At 36.9% G+C, this 12,629-nt stretch overlaps 1 pseudogene; it reads left to right on the top strand.

Annotated features, from left to right (window-relative positions):
• The first annotated feature begins 3,197 nt into the window (after nt 1–3,197).
• On the top strand, nt 3,198–3,343 carry LOC114897335 (annotated as a pseudogene).
• Nucleotides 3,344–12,629: the final 9,286 nt, after the last annotated feature.

Below are 12,629 nucleotides of genomic sequence, written 5' to 3'. Positions count from 1 at the left end.
CCTCAGAATGGGAGAAAATATTTGCAAATGAAGCAACTGACAAAGGATTAATCTCCAAAATTTATAAGCAGCTCATGCAGCTCAATATCAAAAAAACAAACAACCCAATCCAAAAATGGGCAGAAGACCTAAATAGACATTTCTTCAAAGAAGAAATACAGATTGCCAACAAACACCTGAAAGGATACTCAACATCACTTATCATTAGAGAAATGCAAATCAAAACTACAATGAGGAATCACCTCACAGCAGTCAGAATGGCCATCATCAAAACATCTACAAACAATAAATGCTGCAGAGGGTGTGGAGAAAAGGGAACCCTCTTGCACTGTTGGTGGGAATGTAAATTGATACAGCCACTGTGGAGAACAGTATGGAGGTTCCTTAAAAATCTAAAAATAGAACTACCATACGACCCAGCAATCCCACTACGGGGCATATACCCTGAGAAAACCATAATTCAAAAAGAGTCATGTACCACAATGTTCATTGCAGCTCTATTTACAATAGCCAGGACATGGAAGCAACCTAAGTGTCCATTGACAGATAAATGGATAAAGAAGATGTGGCACACATATACAATGGAATATTACTCAACCATAAAAAGAAACGGAGTTGAGTTATTTGTAGTGAGGTGGATGGACCTAGAGTCTGTTATACAGAGTGAAGTAAGTCAGAAACAGAAAAACAAATACCATATGCTAACAAATATACATATGGAATCTAAAAAAAAAAAAAAAAAAAGGTTCTGAAGAACCTAGAAGGCAGGACAGGAATAAAGACACAGACGTAGAGAATGGACTTGAGGACACGGGGAGGGGGAAGGGTAAGCTGGAACGAAGTGAGAGAGTGGCGTGAAGATATATACACTACCAAATGTAAAACAGATAGCTAGTGGGAAGCAGCCACAAAGCACGGGTACATCAGCTAGGTGTTTTGTGACCACCTAGAGGGGTGGGATAGGGAGGGTGGCAGGGAGACACAAGAGGGAGGATATATGGGGATATATGTGTATGTATAGCTGATTCACTTTTTTATAAAGCAGAAACTAACACACCATTGTAAAGCAATTACACTCCAATAAAGATGTTTAAATAAATAAATAGATAAAGATCCAAAAACATGGAAAGCATGGAAAATGATACACCTGGCAAATCAGAACAACAATTAAAAATCCTGAAATATATATATTAATATTAGAAATATGGACTTTAATACAAAGTGCTATAGGGACAAAGACATCTCTACGAAGTGCTGAAAGTAGCCAGTCATCAGAAAGATATAATAATTCTAAACTTTTATACATGTAATAAAATAGCTTCAGAATACATAAAGCAAAATATTATTTAAACATGAGAAACTGACTAATCTAACCCGAAGTGGAAGACTTTCAAACACCTTTCTCATTGTCCATGCACAGAAAGGTGAATTATATATAATTCTACAGCCAGAAATTAGAGAATACATATCTGCTCCAATAAACGTGGAGCAAGAAAAACTTGACCATGTAAAAAGCTGAAGAAAATCTCAGCTCATGTTAAACACAATGCATGATGCAAACCATATTATTTGCATTATAATTAATTAAGAAATAAATAACGAAAAGTTAAATAAAGCATCCCATACATTTGGAAATATAAAACACAATTCTATATATCTCATTTATAAAATAAGTAATAATGCATACTTAAAATATTTAGCACCAAACAACAATAAAAAATACATATATCAAATATTTGTCACAACCTGTGGGATGCATGCAAACTAGTCATCAGAAAGAAATCTATAACCTTGAATTATTACTTTAGAAAATACAAATCCATCATGAGAAATTAGAAATACAACAGTAGACTAAATTTGAAGAAAGTAGTAGGAAGGAAAAAATTTTAAAAGAGCAAAAGTTAATAAAATCAAAACCAAAAATACAATAAATTCAACAAAGGTAAAAGTTTATTTCTAAAGACTAATTAAATAGACAAGACTCTGCCAAGATTGAAGAAGGAAAATGAAAAGAGACAAAAAAATTAGGATTTTTAAAAGGTAACATAACCAGAAAGTTAGTGGAGATTAAAAAGAAAATAAAATGATACTATGAAAAATATTATGCTAAAGTCTCTGAAAAGTTACACAAAATGAACAGAGTTCTAGAAGTACATAAACTATTAAAATTGTCTCAAGAAGAAACAGAATTATCCTAAGATTAGTACAGAAAATCAAATCAAAATTTTAAAGTTTTTCTGCAAAGTAAATAGTAGACCTAGGTGATTTTACAGTTGAGTTCTACCAAGCCTTCAAGGACCAGACCATGCCAACCTTTCAGAAACTCTCTGGGAGAATAGAAAAAGAGCAGACATTCCTCACTTCAACCCTAAGGCTAGTATTACCTTGATAGACCAAAAGGCTACAATGAGGAAAATGGTTCAGTTAAGAGTCAGGACCATAACCAGTACTAGAAAGTTTTGGGTAATCTTAAACCTCAAATAGGATAAGGAGGATGGGGTGGAAGTGGAGTGACTGGATATCTGTAACTAACATAGACAAGGAAGAAGAAAATCAGGAAATCATTAGCATAAGCAAGGGACTCATTAAGATAGTTAAAATGCTAATTAGAAGAAAACATTTCAAGGTAACATAATTAAATTTTAAAGGACTTTAGATATTAAAAAACTTGATTGTAAATTTTACAAAAATAAGAGGACTCTAATGAAATTTAAAACATCAAGTTGCTGAGCATTATATATGGTATATTTCAGTTTATATAAGTATATTAAACGTTTTTGGCTTTTTAGATATTAAAAAGTACAATTTAATATATAAATTTTATATATATATATATATACATTTTTTTTAACCACAATTTAATATATCAATGCCCAGACAAAGGCCTATAAGAAAACTCACCAAAGTTTTGACAAAAATACCTCTGAGGAAGTGAAGAGGAGTTAACTGAACATTTTCAATTTGATTTAATAACAGCACAAAAATTGTTTTGTCACTGCCAGGCAACTATGCTCATGAAGATTCTCATTTGAGTACTGTCAATGATCCATGCTTGATTCCTGCTAAGCACGTTCCCTGTTCTGGCACCACGCGAGGGGATTCTGCTCTTGTAAACCTGACATTTTCAAATTCTTTTTTGTTTCCAAAATAAACCCAAAGGGCACACATATTTCTGTTGCCTTTCTAAAATGACTGCCATGGCTTCTTGGCCTTTAGGCTAAGATCAAGTGTATTATCTGTTCTTATCAGATTAAAATGAGTGCCAAATTTTTGTCTGTTCCATGCATTTTTAAGCATGGAACACAACATTTTTAAGTTTTTTGTTTTTAAGGCAAAAACATCAATAAATGTCTTCTGGACCATTTTGAATGTGAAATTCTTCCCCTTAAAATAGCAACAATCAAAAACCTCCAATTGCACAAAAGTAAAGCATGTGGATTTACAATCTCGAATTGTAAAATTAGCATAGATACTGCAAACATGATCATGTATTAAAATCCAAAGATTTTGCTAAAAGCAGTGAACGTCAACTCAGTATTGGCCTGGCTATATACCACTTGTAAGTTCAATGTATCTTTCTACCCGGAGTTGGTTCATGTGCCAACTCCGATGACAGAAAAAGGGAAGGAACTCATTATTACTGGCCTGCAAATCGTGTGACAGATTTTAAGTCTCTTAAGTATTTAAATACAATCTTTCAAAAGAAAGAAAGAAAGAAAAGGAAGCGGAAGCGAGGGAGAGAGGAAGGAAGGAAGGAAGGAGGGAAGGAAGGAAAGAAGGAGGGATGGAAGGAAACAAAACCTGAAAAACAATTCACTGGAGCTGAGTAGCAGCTGGCTTCCTGGCCATAACCTCCTGAGTGCCCACCTTTCCCTGTTGTCCTGACACTGAGGCTGTCTGTTACAAAATGATCCGTCTTTCCCTGGCCCACACCACTCATTTATGCATTCTCTCTAATCTCTGTAGTCATAGAGACAGAAAAGTTTGTTCATTCAATACAATTAAAATACGGGATATGTAGGAGAGACAGGGAAAGATAAGGTCAGAGGGTTAGATTAAAAGCAAGGAATTCTGGTCTGGGAAAATGGCTGAGGTTTACAGCAGTGATATTTGAAGTTGTAACAGAAGATGAGGACCCCAAGGAAAAGAGTATAGAGAGGAGAGAACCTAAGGAATGGCTCCGTTTAAGTGGCTGAAAGAGGAATCAGAAAAGGAATAATCAAGAAGGCAGGAGCAGAGTATTTCATAAAGGAAAGAGTGTGATCACAGATATCAAATGTTACAAAGAGGTTGAGGAAAATAAAGTTTAATTTTAAAAAAAACATAACACTGTTCTTTAGAAGGCTGTCAATGACACTTTTCCAAGATTAGCTGTTAACAGAAGGAAAAAGATACAGCAACAGATGCAAGAAGAAATCAGTCAAGATGCATATATACAGATGTATACATATGCATGTGTGTGTATATATATATATATATATATATACACACACATATCACATATATATACACATATATTTAAGGCATATAAAATTACGACAAATTTCTCTAAGCCTGGAAGTGGAGACAGCAAGTTATCCTGAAGTATGATTTTGTTAATAAGGGAAGAATCACTAGAATGGCTCTTTAATTAGCTAGTTGTAACACAAGTAGCAACCTACCATCCCAGGTGTAAAAATAAAACAGGACCTTTCATCAGCAAACAATGGCTGTCCTTGGTATATGAAGTTGGACACCATTGGAGGAGAATCGAGAAGCCAGAAAAGAAATACTGGTTCCTCTCTCTAGACTCTAAAATTAGCTACTTAAGACCTCTGATAAACTGAGATTGTCTTTAATGAGGTCCACTAACAGGAAAAGCTCACAAAGAGATTTCACCACAAGGGAAGGATCAGTCTCAACTGGTGGGTTTTGCTCCATATCTGAACCTTGCTAGGCATGAAAAGAGGGGTTGCTCCATTTTGAAAATTAGACCACAGCTCCTTCCAATTCAGCCATCCCATTACGAAAGGGGTCTTGAAGACAAAAAATGGAGCACGTGAATGAAAGCTAAAAGAACTGCCATCTTGGGAGCTCACATTCTTTTGGCGGCATTAAATACCAGATGACCTAGACTGGCTTCTTTCCAAGAAATACCAAGATCTTGAAGGCTCCGGAGAAGGAATGGTGTCAGTGCCTTGAACTCTACAGGGCAGGATTTCGGTAACAACATTTTGTGACAGCAGCAGAACAGTAACTGAACCTGGGGCCCACTAGTGTCATTTAAAATTCTCCATTTCTCTTTTCAGGAAGTTTGGAAGCACAACCAATTAAGGACCCTCGATTCTCAGGGAATTTAGGAAAGAAGGCAGAACAGGATCCATGAATGAAAATCTCCTCCTGCAAAGCTGAGCAGATTGTGGACTCATGAAATTAAATATTGAAGAGATGTGATCTTCTTTTTACTTCATGCTGGAAAAGCAGGTCTAACTGGTTAAATTCAGAATAAGGAAAAATAGAAAACATTTATAGGCCTAATGGAAGAAATCCGTGGGTAAGTAAAAAAGATGTGAGGGAAGGGAAAAACATGAATTCACTTCAGTCAGTACCTTATCTCTGAAACAGGGGCAAAGGGAAAGAGAGACAGAAGTCAATGGGGGAAGGGAATTAAGGAAACTCCTTTCAGAAGACTTCCACTGCAGTGGAGTAAGGGTTAGTGTCACTCACTGAAAATGAAGGGTAATAGAGGCTGGAAAGGGTAAAGATTTCACACAGCCCTGATGGGAAATCAAACAGGAAATTCCTAGGAGGTAGTTTTTTTCTAAAGACACTTTTAATATTTTTTAGATTTCTCATAAATTTTTCTTATACTTCTCTCTTTATCACTCAATCTAGCCCTTTAACACGACCAGAGCTGGCAGAGAAATTGTAAGCTTCTTGTGTTTCTCAAAGTGTGGTTCCTTGGCTATCTGTATGAGAATCTCTTGGGGAGCTCGTTTAAAAGGAAGATTCCTGGACCCCGCCCAGACCTATTTGACAGACTCTTTGGGATCTGGTGCCTGGGAATCTGCATCCTAACAAGTTTCTCAGGTGATTCTTACACAGCAAGCCAGCACTGGTCTGAAGATGCTGTTTCAGAACCACTATCTTAGCTCATGTCTAGTCCAGCAAGTCCTACGCATAACTGTTTACCCACATCCTGTTTTTAATCAGTGGCTCCGTCTACAGTTTTAAAACTAAATAAAAGTGTCACACACTGTGGTGAGGAAATGACAACCGTGCCTTCAAGTGCAGCTAGCTAGGATCAGACTCATACCCATGATCATCTTCTACGGTTTCATTATTTTTTTATATTTAAAAATAGTTTAAAAATCCACTTAGTTATTGATGGTCAAGAATGGTAGAATAACTATATTGAAGCAATGTTATAATAGTAAACTGCATTGTTTAGTCAATTAGATTTGAAGATATATCAACCTAGTTACTTAATTCTGAGCATTTGAGGACAAGACAATTACAGAATTTCACTACCAAACAGTGCAAACACATTTCCTCTCTGGTTTAACTGGTTCATTGGTATTTGGAGATTCAGGTAGGAAACGAGTGTGGCAAGAATGGAAGACGCTCTCTTCATTGGCCGTTGGGAAGGAAAGTGGGTACCATTCCACCTGCTCTGCTCTTCAGTCTGAGCACACACTTTCATCAATAATGAATTTGTGACCTGACCAGAAGGCTCTCAAGTCATAATCACCAAATTGGCACAGCTGTGAAGAAAAGGAAAGCTTACTTCAAATCCCAGTGATTTGCTTAGATTAAAAACTTTGTAGTTTCCTTTGTCATATGTCTGCTTTAATGTTATAACCAGGTGAAGTTCTTTGCACTCCTCCCCCCGAAGGGTTTGTGAAAAATAATGATCACATTTCTAACTACAGTCTGAGTTAAGTGGCCCTTGTATAAGTTCTTAAATTATGTTACATTTCTTTACCTTAGAATTTATCATGGGGAATTCCCTGGCGGTCCAGTGGTTAGGACTTCGTAGTTCCACTGCAGGGGCCAAGGGTTCGATCCCTGGTTGGGGAACTAAGATCCCGCATGCCGCACGGTGCAGTCAAAAAAAACAAACAAACAAAAAAAAGGGGTTTCCCTGGTGGCACAGTGGTTGAGAGTCTGCCTGCCGATGCAGGGGACATGGGTTCGTGCCCCAGTCCGGGAAGATCCCACATGCCGCGGAGCGTCCGGAGCCTGTGCTCCACAACAGGAGAGGCCACAACAGTGAGAGGCCCGCGTACCGCAAAAAAAAAAAAAAAGAATTTAGCATGCTATAATATCAATATGTGTCTTCTGACAGAACTCTACCTTTTGAGATAAGGAATTTTTAGTTGTTTTGACTTTCTAAGAGTTCCCATTAATTAGAATTAGCTCAAAAATGATTTGTTGACTTGGATGATTGTAGAAACAAGTAAAGATTGAATATATGTATTCTTTTACATACATATCTTCAAATCCTTGTCCCTTTAATAAATATTTTCCTTACCTAGTAACTGCAGAAATATGAGAAGGAAAAGCGTGCGCGCCACCAATGGTAAGTTAAATTCTCCCCTAGGAAAGTACAAATGTTCATGTATCATTTTTTTGCCTTTAATTTTACAGACTTAAGTCGTTTCCAAAGTTACTTAGGTCAGCTTCTTTTCCTTCCACTTTCTTAAGGAGGTTGTTGCATACATTATTAATACAGTTAGATTGTCTTGTCACATTCTGCATTCTATTCTGGGATCCCCCAAACTCCTAAGTTGGTTTTTATTAATTTGCATACGTTGAGTCATTCTTTGTGCTGAAAGTTCTGTGGATATTGACAAACACATAGTGTCATGTATCCACAGTTACTGGTACAATATCATACAGAGTAGATTGCCACTCTTGTCTTTAGCTCAGGCTGCCATAACAAAATTCCACAGACCGGATAGCTTATATGATAAAAATTTGTTTTCTCATTATTCTGGATGCTGGTTCCAGATCCAGTCCAAGATCAAGTTCTGGGAGGGTTCAGTTTTTGGTTAGAGCTGTCTCCTTGGACTGCCCCCAGAACTATGAGAAAATAAATATCTGTTGTTTCAGCCACACAATCTGTGGTATTTTATTTCAGTAGCCCACGTAGACTAAGAGAACATTATAAAACTCATGAGTACCAGCAAGCCCTCGCTGCCCTCAAGAGCAACAGCAGGGTCTCAGCCTGAAAGCCCGAGGGTGGGAGCCCCAGCAGGTGCCCCCAGAATGGGGCCCTGGGCCAAGAGGAGCTCACCTGATGGTGCAGCCCTGAGGTCACATGGCAGCCATTGGCCAGGGCCGCTCTGTCGCCTCCCCCTCCCCATCTTACTTGAATTTAACCAGGAAAAAATGTGATAGCACATGGGTAGCCTAGGCAGTGGGTAAATACCTCAGAAGTCCTCTTGCAGCAAGTGTCTGTACATGTTGTGGTCATTTTCTATCTTACATGTTCTCGAATGTTTGTATTTCAATAAACCTCTACCTCTTCACACACACACACACACACACACACACACACACATACACACACACACACACACACACACACAAACTCATGAGTGCTCCATCGATTCAACCTTCTCCACGTACACACACACCCCCCACCACCCGCAAACCCCTGCGAACCACTGATCTCTTTACTATTGCTATATTATTGTCTCTTCCAGAATGTCATATAAGTAGAACCATACAGTATGTAGCCCTTTCATACTAGCTTCTTTCACTTATCAACATGCATTTAAGGTTCATCAAGTCTTTTCTTGGCTTAAGAGCTCATTTTTATGATGGTTGAATAACATTCCGTTGTTTGTTTATCCATTAACCTATTAAAGGACATTTTAGTTTCTTCCAATTTTTTTGTGATTGAGAACAAAGTTGCTATAAATATTTGTGTGTGGTTTTTTGTGTAGACATAAGTTTTCAAATCAATCAGGTAAATACAGGCATACCTGGGAGATACTGAAGGTTCAGTTCCAGACTACCGCAGTGAAGTGAATATCTCAATAAATAGAGTTACATGATTTTTTGGTTTCCCAGTGCATATAAAAGTTATACTTACAATATACTGTAGTCTATTGTGTGCAATAACATCATCTGAAAAATAAAACCCACCAATTTACACACCTGAATTTAAAAATACTTTATTGCTAAATAATGCTAACCATCATCTGTGTCTTCAGTGAGTTGTAATGTTTTTGCTGGTGGAGCATCTCCCCTTGATGTTGATGGCTGATGACTGATCAGGGTGGTGACTGCTGAAGGTAGAGGTGGCTGTGGAAATTTTTAAAAATAAGACCAAAAATAGTTTGCCACATCGATTGACTCTTCCTTTCACGAATGATTTCTCTATAGCATGCAATGCTGTTTGATAACATTTTACCCACAGTAGAACTTCTTTTAAAATTCAGGTCAATCCTCTCAAACCCTGTTGCTGCTTTAGCAAATAAGTTTATGAAATATTCTAAATCCTTTGTGATCATTTCAACAGTCTTCACAGCATCATGACCAGGAGTAGATTCCATCTCAAGAAACTATTTTCTTTGCTCACCCATAAGAAGCAACTCCTCATCAATTAAAATTTTGTCACGAGATTGCAGCAGTTCAGTCACATCTTCAGGCTCCACTTCTACTTCTGGTTTTCTTGCTATTTCCACCACATCAGCAGTTATCCCCTCCACAGAAGATTTGAGCCCCTCAAAGTAACCCACAGGGGTTGGAATTAACTTCTTCCAAACTCCTGTTAATGTTCATATTTTGGCCTCTTCCCATGAATCACAAATGTTCTTAATGGCATCTAGAATGATGGCTCTTTTCCTGAGTTTACTTTGCCCAGGTCCATTAGAGGAATCACTATTTATGGCAGCTACAGCCTTACAAAATGAATTTCTTAAATGATAAGGCTTAGAAGTCAAAATTACTCCTTGATCCATGGCGTTGTGTTAGCAGGCATGAAAATAGCATGAATCTCATTGTACATCTCCACCAGGGCTCTTAGGTGAAGAGGCACATTGTCAATAAGTAGTAATATTTTGAAAGGAATCTCTTTTTCTGGGCAGTAGGTCTTAACAGTGAGTTTAAAATATTAAGTAAACCATGTTGTAAACAGATGTGCTGTCGTGCAAGCTTTGTTGTTCCATTGATAGAGAACAGGCAGAGTAGTTTAACATAATTCTGATGGGCTCTAGGATTTTCAGAATGGTGAATGAGCTTTGACTTCAACTTAAAGTCAGTAGCTGCATTAACCCCTAACAAGAGAGTCAGCCTGTCCTTTGAAGATTTGAAGCCAGGCATTGATGTCTCATCTCTAGCTATGAAAGTCCTAGATGGCATCTTCTTCCAATAAAAGACTGTTCGTCTACATGGAAAATCTGTTGGTTAGTGTAATCACCTTCATTAGTCATCTTAGCTAGATGATTCTAGCTGCAGCTTCCACATCAGCACTTGCTACTTCACCTTGCACTTTGATGTTGCAGTGACGGCTTCTTTCCTTAAACCTCATGAACCAACCTCTGTTAGCTTCAAACTTTTCTTCTATAACTTTCTCACCTCAGTCAGTCTCTATAGAATTGAAGAGAGTTAGGGCTTTTCTCCGGATTAGGCTTTGCCTTAAGGGAATGCTGTGGCTGTTTGATCTTCTATCCAGACCCCTCAAACTTTCTCCATATCAGCAATAAGGCCGTTTCACTTTCTTATCTGTGTGTTCCCTGCAGTAGCACTTTTAACTTCCTTCAAGATTTTTTCGTTTGCATTCACAACTTGGCTAACTATTTGGCACAAGAGACCTAACTTTTGACCTATCTCAACGTTTAGCATGCCCTACTCACTAAGCTGTACCATTTCTAGCTTTTGATTTAAAGTGAAAGATGTGTGACTTCTTTTTGCTTGAACACTTAGAGGCCATTGTAGAGTTATTAACTGGCCTAATTTCAATATTGGGTCTCAGAGAGGGGGAGAGATGGGGGAACATTTGGTTGGCGGAGCAGTCGGAACACACATAACATTTATCAATTAAGTTTGCCGTCTTATATGGGCACAGCTTGTGGTGCCTCAAAACAACTACAATAGGAACATCAAAGATCACTGATCACAGATCACCATAACAAATATAATGATAAGGAAAAAGTTTGAAATATTGCAAGAATTATCAAAATGTGACACAGAGACCCGAAATGAGCAAATGCAGTTGGAAAAATGGTGCTGATATTGCTTAATGTGGGGTTGCCTTCAATTTGTAAAAAAAAAAAAAAAAAAAGATGCTTCAATTTGTTAAAAAAAAATGCAATTATCTGTGAAGCATAATAAAATAAAGCACAATTAAGCAAGGTATGCCTGCACCTAGAGGTGCAATTGCTAGATCATATGGTAAGGCTATGTTTAGCTTTGTAAAAAACTGTCAAACTGTCTTCCAAAGGGCTGTACTAGTTTGCATTCCCATCACCAATGAAGGAGCATTCCTGTTACTCCACGTCCTTGCCAGCAATTTGTATTGTTAGTTATCTGGATCTTAGTCATCCTAATAGCCATCTAGTAGTATCTTGTTACTACTTGGGATTTAATTTGTAAACCCCAAGTGACAAATGATATTGAACTCTTTTAATGCACTTATTTGCCACCTACATATTATCTTAGGAGATGTGTTCACATCTTTTGAACATGCTTTAATTGGGTTGTTTGTATTCTTATTTTTGAATTTTAAAAGTTCTTTTTATATTTTGGATGCAAGTTCTTTTTCAAATATGTGTTTTGCAAATATTTTCTCCCAGTCTATGGTTTTTCTTTTGATTCTCTTAACAGTAAATTTCCCAAAGCAGAAGTTTTTAATTTTAATAAAGTTCAATGTATCAACTTTCTCTTTCACAAATCATCCTTTTGGTGTATCTAAAAAATTTATCATGAAACCCAAGGACATCTAGATGTTTTCCTTTGTTATTGTCCAGAACTTTTATACTTTTATGTTCTACATCTAGGTCTATGATTCATTTTGAGTTAATTTCATGAAATGTGTAAAGTCTTGCATATGGATGTCCAATTGTTCAAGAACCATTTTTGAAAATACTGTCCTTTCTCCATTTAACTGCATTTACTTCTTTGTCAAAGATCAGTGACTATATTTGCGCAGGTCTATTTCTGGGAGCTCAAATCTGTTTCATTGATCTATATGTCTATTCTTTTGCCAAAACCATGCTGTCTTAATTATTGTAGATTTATAGGAAATCTAGAAATTGGGTATTGTGATTCCTCCAACTTTCTTCTTCTCCTCCTCTTCCTTCTTATACTTCTTATTCTTCAGTATTACATTGGCTATTCTAGGTCTTCTACTTTTCCATGTAAATTTTAGAATTAGTTTCTCAATGATTGCAAAATACTGATTGGAATTTCAATGAATCTATAGATATTAAGTTAGGAAGAATTAATATCTTAACACTACTGAGTCTTCCAATCCATGAATACAGAATATCTATTTAGATTGTCTTGGATTTCTTTCATCAGAGTTTTAGAGTTTTCCACATATAAATTATGTACATATTTTGTCAGGTTTATACCTAAGTGGTTCTTTTTTTTTTTTTTTTGGTACTATTGTAAACGGTATTGATTGTTGAATTTCA

Source organism: Monodon monoceros, unplaced genomic scaffold (assembly GCF_005190385.1).
Source record: "Monodon monoceros isolate NGI ecotype Baffin Bay Population unplaced genomic scaffold, NGI_Narwhal_1 Super_Scaffold_16, whole genome shotgun sequence".
In the NCBI taxonomy this organism is placed as follows: Eukaryota; Metazoa; Chordata; class Mammalia; order Artiodactyla; family Monodontidae; genus Monodon; species Monodon monoceros.
This window is presented reverse-complemented; position numbering and strand designations above follow the sequence as displayed.